The sequence below is a fragment of the Clarias gariepinus genome, chromosome 6 (genome assembly GCF_024256425.1).
Source record: "Clarias gariepinus isolate MV-2021 ecotype Netherlands chromosome 6, CGAR_prim_01v2, whole genome shotgun sequence".
Classification (NCBI taxonomy): Eukaryota; Metazoa; Chordata; class Actinopteri; order Siluriformes; family Clariidae; genus Clarias; species Clarias gariepinus.
Window position 1 is genome coordinate 25,754,309 of NC_071105.1, and position 8,507 is coordinate 25,762,815.

The window sequence follows — 8,507 nt, forward strand, 5'->3', positions numbered from 1 at the left end:
TGAAAAGCGCTTGGAGTGTGGTCAGGATTGTTTGGGGACATGGCAATAATTCCCAGCCAAATTCTTGTAATTTCTAAGTGGTATTTGTGAATGATTGTGTGTATAGTTCCCACAGACAGATGCGTCTCTTGGCAACAAGTTCGGCTTCCATTTTCAAAGATCAGGCATCGCACTTGCAGAATGTATATGGAATGGACTGCAATGGGCTCCAAGCCACCTCGGCCAGATGGGAATGTATGGTGTCTGTAAATGTCAATTACTTTTACTCTTTAATAAAGAGAAAAATTTCACAAAAGTCCGGTTTGACGTGAATGCCCATCACATTTGGTTTGACAGTGGTCTTCTGTGATGCGTTTGTCTTCTTTTCTCTGTCTGTCAAAATCACATTACCCCGTTGTTTCTGTAGATCTTTTGCCCTGTAATAGTATATGACTAATGTGCATGCTTGTGTTTTGATCAGCAAGATGTGTATGAGAGCCAGGACACGTAGGATTTCAGGGATAAATCTGACCATTATGCATGGCAATGTAATCAAGCCAGGGAGATTCTTCTAAATTCTAAATTATTTTTACTAAGCCAGTTATTTCTAAAATCTTTTACTGTTAAAATTCAATTTAGGTTTAAAGCTAAATGGGTTCTAATTACTGTATGTAAGCATATATATGCAAAAATTTTTAGCACTATTCCTGTGGGACCCAAGAAATGCAAGCATTTGTACTTCTCTCTTAATATATAGAAATACAGCTCTCAGATACTTATGCATACATTTAGAAACTGTATAAAATATAAGAAATATAGAAAAATATATAAAACTTTCAGCAGGCAAGCTAAGATCATCTCTGGCTCAGAACTGTTCTCCTCACTGTAGATATTCTCTATTCTCCAGAGTGCCCACATTGGCCTTGAATCTTTCAAAAGCTCCTTTTCATGTTGCAGCAAGCATTTTTCAATTAACTCACATTTACAGACAGATTCAACTCCTGAGAATATGTCAAATACCAGCCTTGGCTCCCTGGGACTTTTGAGGTTTTTTTTTTTTCAAGACAATAATCACGCTCACTATTGTGTGATAAAACTGAAAAGATGCGGAGGAGGTTAAAAAAAAACAGTTCTACTCTAGCTGCTGCTCACTAGTTTTACACCAGCTAAGGGCGAAATGAACAGAATCTAAAAAGAAAGGGTTGAGGTAACTCAAGTACACACAGGAGGATGCAGTGGAGTTAAGCAGGTCCATGTGTAGAGTGTAGAGGTTAACAAAATCTACAACAACTGAAGACTGAATCACATTCCTGTGATCAGAAGCTGTCCAAGTTTAAACTGAAAAAAGAAGCAAACAGAGTCAATTGTTAGAGTTCAGTAGCATAGGGGTTTAGTGGTTAACACTTTTAACCACTCCAGGGTTGAGGTTTGTAGAGTTTTAGCGAGTTGGTGGATTTCCTATAGATAATCCAGCTTCCTCCCACAGTCCAAAGACGCACACATTAATTGGCAGTTCCAAATTGCCCATAGTGTGTGATTTTGTGTGAGTGTATGTGTGCTAGCGCTCTGTGATGGGTTGGCACCCCATCCATCCTTGCCTAGTCCCATTGTTTCTTGGTTACCCCTTTATATGTTGACAGGATCTTGAACACCCAAGGCTCAACAATAGGGAGATAGGAAGGCACCAGCTCACCCAGTGAACCACATCCCAACATTCATGTGGTGCATCAGGCTCCTCAAAAAACCACGAGCTGAAGCCAACATCCTGGTGCCAGACACCACAGACTTTGAATTATGTCCTGAGGGGCCAAAGCCAGCCCAGTGGCACAAAAACACAAAACTGGGTGGTTTTGAAATTAATGGTGTAAATACTATTATCCTGCGAAAATTGGCCAGTGCTCTCAGTGAATACTTGGTCTTAGTAGGTGTTATGTGTCAAAGTAACATTCACATAAATTCCAGGACTCTGTTTTTTTTTTAGCAGAACACTGTCCAGAGCATCACACTGCCTTCATTGGCTTGCCTTTTTTTTATAGTGCACCCTCGAGTCAGCTATTCCCCAGGTAAGTGAAGCACACACACACACACACACACACACACACAGCTATCCACATGATGTAAAAGAAAATGTGATCCATCAAACCAGGCACCTTCTTCCGTTACTTCATGGTTCAGTTTTAGAATTCTCATGCCGTTTTCAGCAGGAGACAGGGTTCAACATGGGCACTCTAAATGATTATAGTCATGCAGCCCTATACAGCAATATTGGTGGCAGCAGCAGCAATGTGCCAGAGAACACTGCTGTGCTAGGTGGACATGTTGCAGTATATGGCAAAGACAGGCCCAGGCAAGTCTTGAGTGAAGCAAGGTGTGCCTTACATGCATGAAGCATGGTGTGGCTCAACTGAAGCAGGGCATAGCTCAGGTGAAGTAGGGCTCACAGAGAGGGGTCTTACAGGCTACAGCATTGGCAGAAAACATGAGTGCACTCAGGAAGTGCTTTAGTGTTAGCATTGCTAACAGGAAGTATCTCATTGCTGAAATGGGTAACAGGAAACAGATCATGGCTGTAAGGTTTGTCATTAATGTACAGTATTGGTGCAAATTTTGTTTTGTTTTGCAGATATCCCAACACTTCTTGCCTTGAGTTGTAATCATAAGTGGGACACCCATATTTGCTCACACCACAGTTACAAATAAAAAGTTGTAATACATTCACACCTGCACAGCAGTCACTGGGGAGACTATAGCCTTGTACAGAAAGTGCTGATAAGACAGCCAATCCGATTGTGATTATATTAAATATATAGCTATTATTAAAGATAGCTTTGTATCATTTAACTCTGGCAATGGAGGTCTCCTCCTTCTCAGAATGAGCCAGCTGGATGTGCTGAGCTGTTAGTTCTGCATGGCATATGTCCATTTGGATGGTAAACTCCCTTGCTTGCTGACTAGTGCATAGCTACCTCTGTACTTCTTTGCTGTCTGCCTTCCTTCACCACTTGGCATGGGGATTCTCCTCACGCTGAACACCACTGTATCCTGCATCCCTCTGAAGTGTCAGTCTTGCATTATGTCAGGAGCTTGGACTGCAGGCATGGCATAGTTGCAAATATTAAGACATTTGGTAAACAATAGATAATATAAACAGGATCAGAAACTAGAAAGAAACCCAGAACTACTTAAGAAAACAAGAAATCAACAGAACAGATGCAAGGCCAGAACATAACCAAGACCAAACCTATTTATACACAAGCTAATCAAGCTAAACTGGATACAGGTGCCTGCAAAGGAGATTATATAAATCTGGTAAAAAGCCTGCTGGGAACTGACGCCTAGTATCCTAATTTAACACAAAAGTCCAAACACAAAACATGAAACCTACATGAGATTCAGAGGTTATACCTGACATGAGGTGGCATCTCTCTTTCACTGCAGTAATATGCAATTTTACTGACTTAAAGTGCTTAAAAGAACATGAGAGCAAATACACCATTACTTTTTGAGTGTTTTAAACTGTACTATGACAGCATACTGTAAATAGTAGTTCAAAAAAGACATTACCTGGAGTTCCATACCCTCCCTAGCCGGTAGCTAGTAGTTGATAGCAGCATCGCTAGTGGGTAAGATTTGGCAACACCAAATTAAGGGGAAAATGGGGGGAAAACACACACAAGACTCCTTCCTTTCCATTATTTAAAGTCCCCATATACACAATTATACATGTTTCTTTGTAAAACAGCATTTTTCAAAACTATTCAATACTTGTCTTAGACTTTGTGTGGAAATTAAATTAGCTGTTAGCCTCATGTACATGTAGCTGTTACTGTAGAAACAAAAACATATTAGCACAACCACAATACTGTATATAAACCAGTCATTTGTACCTGAGGTGTTACAGTTTTAACCAATCAAATCTAGCAAGCTATTTTTTCATGATAAAAATAAGAATTATCTAAAAGTCAGTTGACCTTTGTACAAAAATGAAAGCTCCATGTTTCTCCTGTATGGAACTCAGAATGTTAGCAGCTAGCTCTGCACCCCCCATTATGTCTTGTGCAAACTGCATTTTAGAAACAAATTAGAACGATATGACATTTCATTTCTGTTTTACACCTTAATGTAAGCATTTCTCCTAAAAAAAAAAAAAACTGATAGATTTGGGTGTGTTTTAAATTGAATAAATCCCTAAATAATGCAATGTTAAATACATCATGTAATTAATAAAGGCAATAATGTTCCGTCTACATATCACTTGAAGATATGCAAGCTAAGTCTAATGTACCGTGGATATTTTTACAACCGGGGAAAAAAACCCAATCCAATTTGTCAGCTGTGTCTAATGTTTAATATCCTTATATTTTGGTTAAATATAGTGCAATAGTTTGGATATGAATATCCTAAGAGCAAATGAATGCAGATTTATGTGTGACACATGAGTGTAATTGAACAGATATACCAATTATCTACTGTTGGTGAATTGCACTCGAGTTCTATTTTCATAGACACACTAAACCCACCCAAACACACAAGCTTCAAAAGCAAAGAAGAACACAGTATCCTAAGGATGACAGATACCTGCAGTGCCAAGCTTGGTGCTTGAAGAACAATGTGCACAGGCAACTAAAATGTATGATCATATGTAACCATTTACAGTACCTAGAGTTTAGATATTATTAGCTTCTTTGCATCCTGGCCAATAAAGTCATATTCTAATTGCAAGTAAAGAGTTTGCAAAAGCATTTTACATAAATATACATTTGCTGACCACTCTATACACTCACTCACCTTCTATAACGCTGGAGCCTATCCCAGGAGGCTTAGGGCACAAGGCAGGGTACACCCTGGACAGGGTGGCAATCTATCGCAGGGCACACACATACTCACACGCTATGGGCAATTTTTAGGAACGCCAGTTAGGAAACCCACCAAACATGGGGAGAACATGCAAACCCCATGCACACATAGACGGGATTCGAACCTGGATCCTGGAGGTGCAAGGTGACAGTAATAACCACTACGCCGCTGTGCCGCCTCACTCTATAAAAAAAAAGGATTTAGTCAGCCACCAAAAGTTCTCCCACTTAAATAGATGCGAGAGGCCTGTAATTATCATCATAGGTATATCTCAACTATGAGAGACAAAATAATAATTAAAAAAAAAAATCCAGTAAATCACATTGTAGGATTTTTTATGAATTAATTGGTAAATTCTTCTGTAAAATACAGTAAGTATTTGGTCACCTATAAACAAGCAAGATTTCTGGCTCTCACAGACCTGTAACTTCTTCTTTAAAAGGCTTAAACTTGTTTAAACTTGTTATCAGTATGGAAGACACCTGTCCATAACCTCAAACAGTCACACTCCAAATTCCACTATGGCCAAGATCAAAGAGCTGTCAAAGGAAACCAGAAACAATATTGTAGACTTGCACCAGGCTGGGAAGGTCCTGGAGTGGCCTAGGCAGTCTCCAGATCTCAACCCCATAAAACATCTTTGGAGGGAGTTGAAAGTCTGTGTTGCCCAGCGACAGCCCCAAAACATCACTGCTCTAGAGGAGATCTGCATGGAGGAATGGGCCAAAATACCACAACAGTGTGTGAAAACATTGTGAAGACTTACAGAAAACGTTTGACCTCTGTCATTGCCAGCAAAGGGTATATGACAAAGTATTGAGATTTAGTTATTGACCAAATATTTATTTTTCACCATAATTTAATGAATAAATTGTTTAAAAATCCTACAATGTTATTTTCTGTATTTCCTTCTTATTTTGTCTCATAGTTGAGGTATAGCTATGATGAAAATTACAGGCCTCTCTCATCTTTTTAAGTGGGAGAACTTGCACAATTCGTGGCTGACTAAATACTTTTTTGCCCCACTGTAAGGCATGTTGTATTAATACTGAGTAAAACCTTTATTGCTTAATAATTTTTGCTCAATAACTGGTTTTCCCAATGTGTTGAACATATTTGTCCAAGATTGATATGATTATATTACTAACTTGTCAAAGATTTTTTCAACTGCACATTCATAGAATTGCATGTTTTGGCACATGTGAAAGAAGCTTAATTGCATTTACATCTGATGACTGGGAAGGTCATTGTCACTTGTGGTTTGTGACATGGTTTGTAATAATACTAAAAGGAGCTAAAAATGTGTCCATAAAAAGATGCAGATGGATGCAAATGGTCATCAACGGTGAACATCAACTTATGAAGGATGTAGCTTAACAGTTCTTGATTAGTATTAAGGGATTAGAAAACCTTCTCCACATAATTACACCACCCCTATTAGTCAAACTGTTGACCCAAGACAGGCTGGATCCATAGATACAAGCTATCTATTATAATCATCATTTACTATTTTATTTTGATCAGGGTTGCAGCAGTGATGAAAGAAATTGGGCCAAAAAAACCTTTTGCTGAAAAGTGCCTAACATCATGGGGCTGTAAGGCATCAATGTTACCCTCTGTGTTCCCATGGGAGTATGATGTTAAATGAGCTTATAACTACTAGAGTCACAAAAAGTTACAACTGTGTTGCTAATGTTAGTTTTAGCAAGCTGAGTTCATTAACCAGCTGCATGCAGGGATTGATCACTGACCCTTATTCGCTTCAGATTTTGCATGCTACAGACGAACACCAATTTAATTCATTTCGTTAATACTTGCCAAGTCTCGCCAAGATTATTTAGATTAGATATTACTAGTCAATTCATGAATATTCTTCTTATTTATTGTGTACTTGTATAGTCTGAATCAATCTTCAAGTCTCTAACAAGCAAGTTACACATTATGTCAAGTGGGTGGACCTGGGTTCTCATACCTTTTACTTTTTCTTCTGCTCAGGCAAAGAATAAGACTGTGGTAACTTAATAGTTTAGCGATCCAAAGGCTGCTAATAAGTGAGATTTGGCAACACCAAATCGACTCCTTTCATAACAAACCTTACAAAAAAAGTCAACATATACACAATTATACATTTTTCTTTGTGAAACAGCATTTTCCAAAGCAATTTAATATTTTCCTTAGATTTTGTGTGGAAATTTAATAAAATTTTAAACAACTATTAGTAGAACCACAATATAGTCCTTAATATTTAATGAGTACACAAATGTCCATTTACGTGCATTTATTTTGTTATATAGCACTTTATCCAAACATATGATTGCAAAATGTTATAAACCACAAAATTAAGTCAATTGCCAGCTCTTTAGTTTACCAGCATCTGCAGAATAGGCAATTAAATTAAGACATTAACTATGAATTAAGCTGAAGACTACAATGAAGAACAGTTGATAGTAGGATCCTCATCTGAGTCATTTTATGTTAGTTTCTAAAGTTTGCTACAATACAAACAAAAAAAGCTATTTCATACAAATGCCTTAGCTGCCAGCAAATGTAGTAAACAGTCTACAGCAGAAAGATTTCCCTTTTTAGATATCCGAGTTATTGTTGGTCTTTTGGCTGCTCTTGTCAAGGGGTCACCACAGCAGAACATCCGATCCGCATACAACTGGTTTTACACCAGATCCCCTTCCTGACGCAACCCTTCCATTTTATCCTGTCTTGGGACCAGCACTGCATCCAGTGGCTGGGGTTTGGGCATTGGGTGGGAATGAACCTTGGACTTCCGTATGACAGGAGAGAAACCAACCACTGAGCCACCAACTCCACTAAGTTGTGACCAAAATAAAATAAAAATAATAAAGTATAAGATACACTCCAGTTTTATGCCTGCATAATATTATTATATTTAAAAATATGACCAGTAAGACATTGTACTGTATGTGTGTACTAAAATTTCAAGGTTTACCTGTTTTTGCTAACACACACTAACTCACATGGTTTAGACTTTACTGACCTCTGTTGGTGCATAGAATCAAGACGAGCACAAACAACATCCTAATTGTATTTACACCATTTAGAAAATGTTAATGGTCTCAGTTCTAATCTCATTAGCATTATTAGTGTTTATGTTTTGTTTTGTTTTGTTTTTATAATGAAAAGTGAGAACTGGAATTGACATGACCGTATAACTCCTCATAAGAAATTGCAATAACAAGAAGAGTTCTTTTGTTTTAGATATAAACTAAATATATTTGTGTTTGAGGTCACAAGGTCAATATACAATTTGATAATTAGAAATTATTTACCTGTTATATGTTTCAATACTTTCGCTCACCTAAAACCGGATGGTTTGTCACCAAAGATGGCATTTTTAATTAAGTTGTTTATCCTGTCTAGATGAAGATTTCAGAAAATAAACACTGAATTTCTAAACTACTGTCTCATATTCAACTTTTAATTTTAATCCCGAAATTCCACAGTCAAAATAATTAACCTTCAAATAATTTAACTTCGCAATAATTGACCTTGCCGTTCTAAAACTTTTAGAAGGGGGCTGTATAAATATTTATTGATTTATTTATTTATTTTTCGACATACCAAGAGCTGAGGCCAAAAACAAATTTTCATTTACAACCGCAGATTTTTGAATGTATGTAAAATCAGTTAGTATAAAA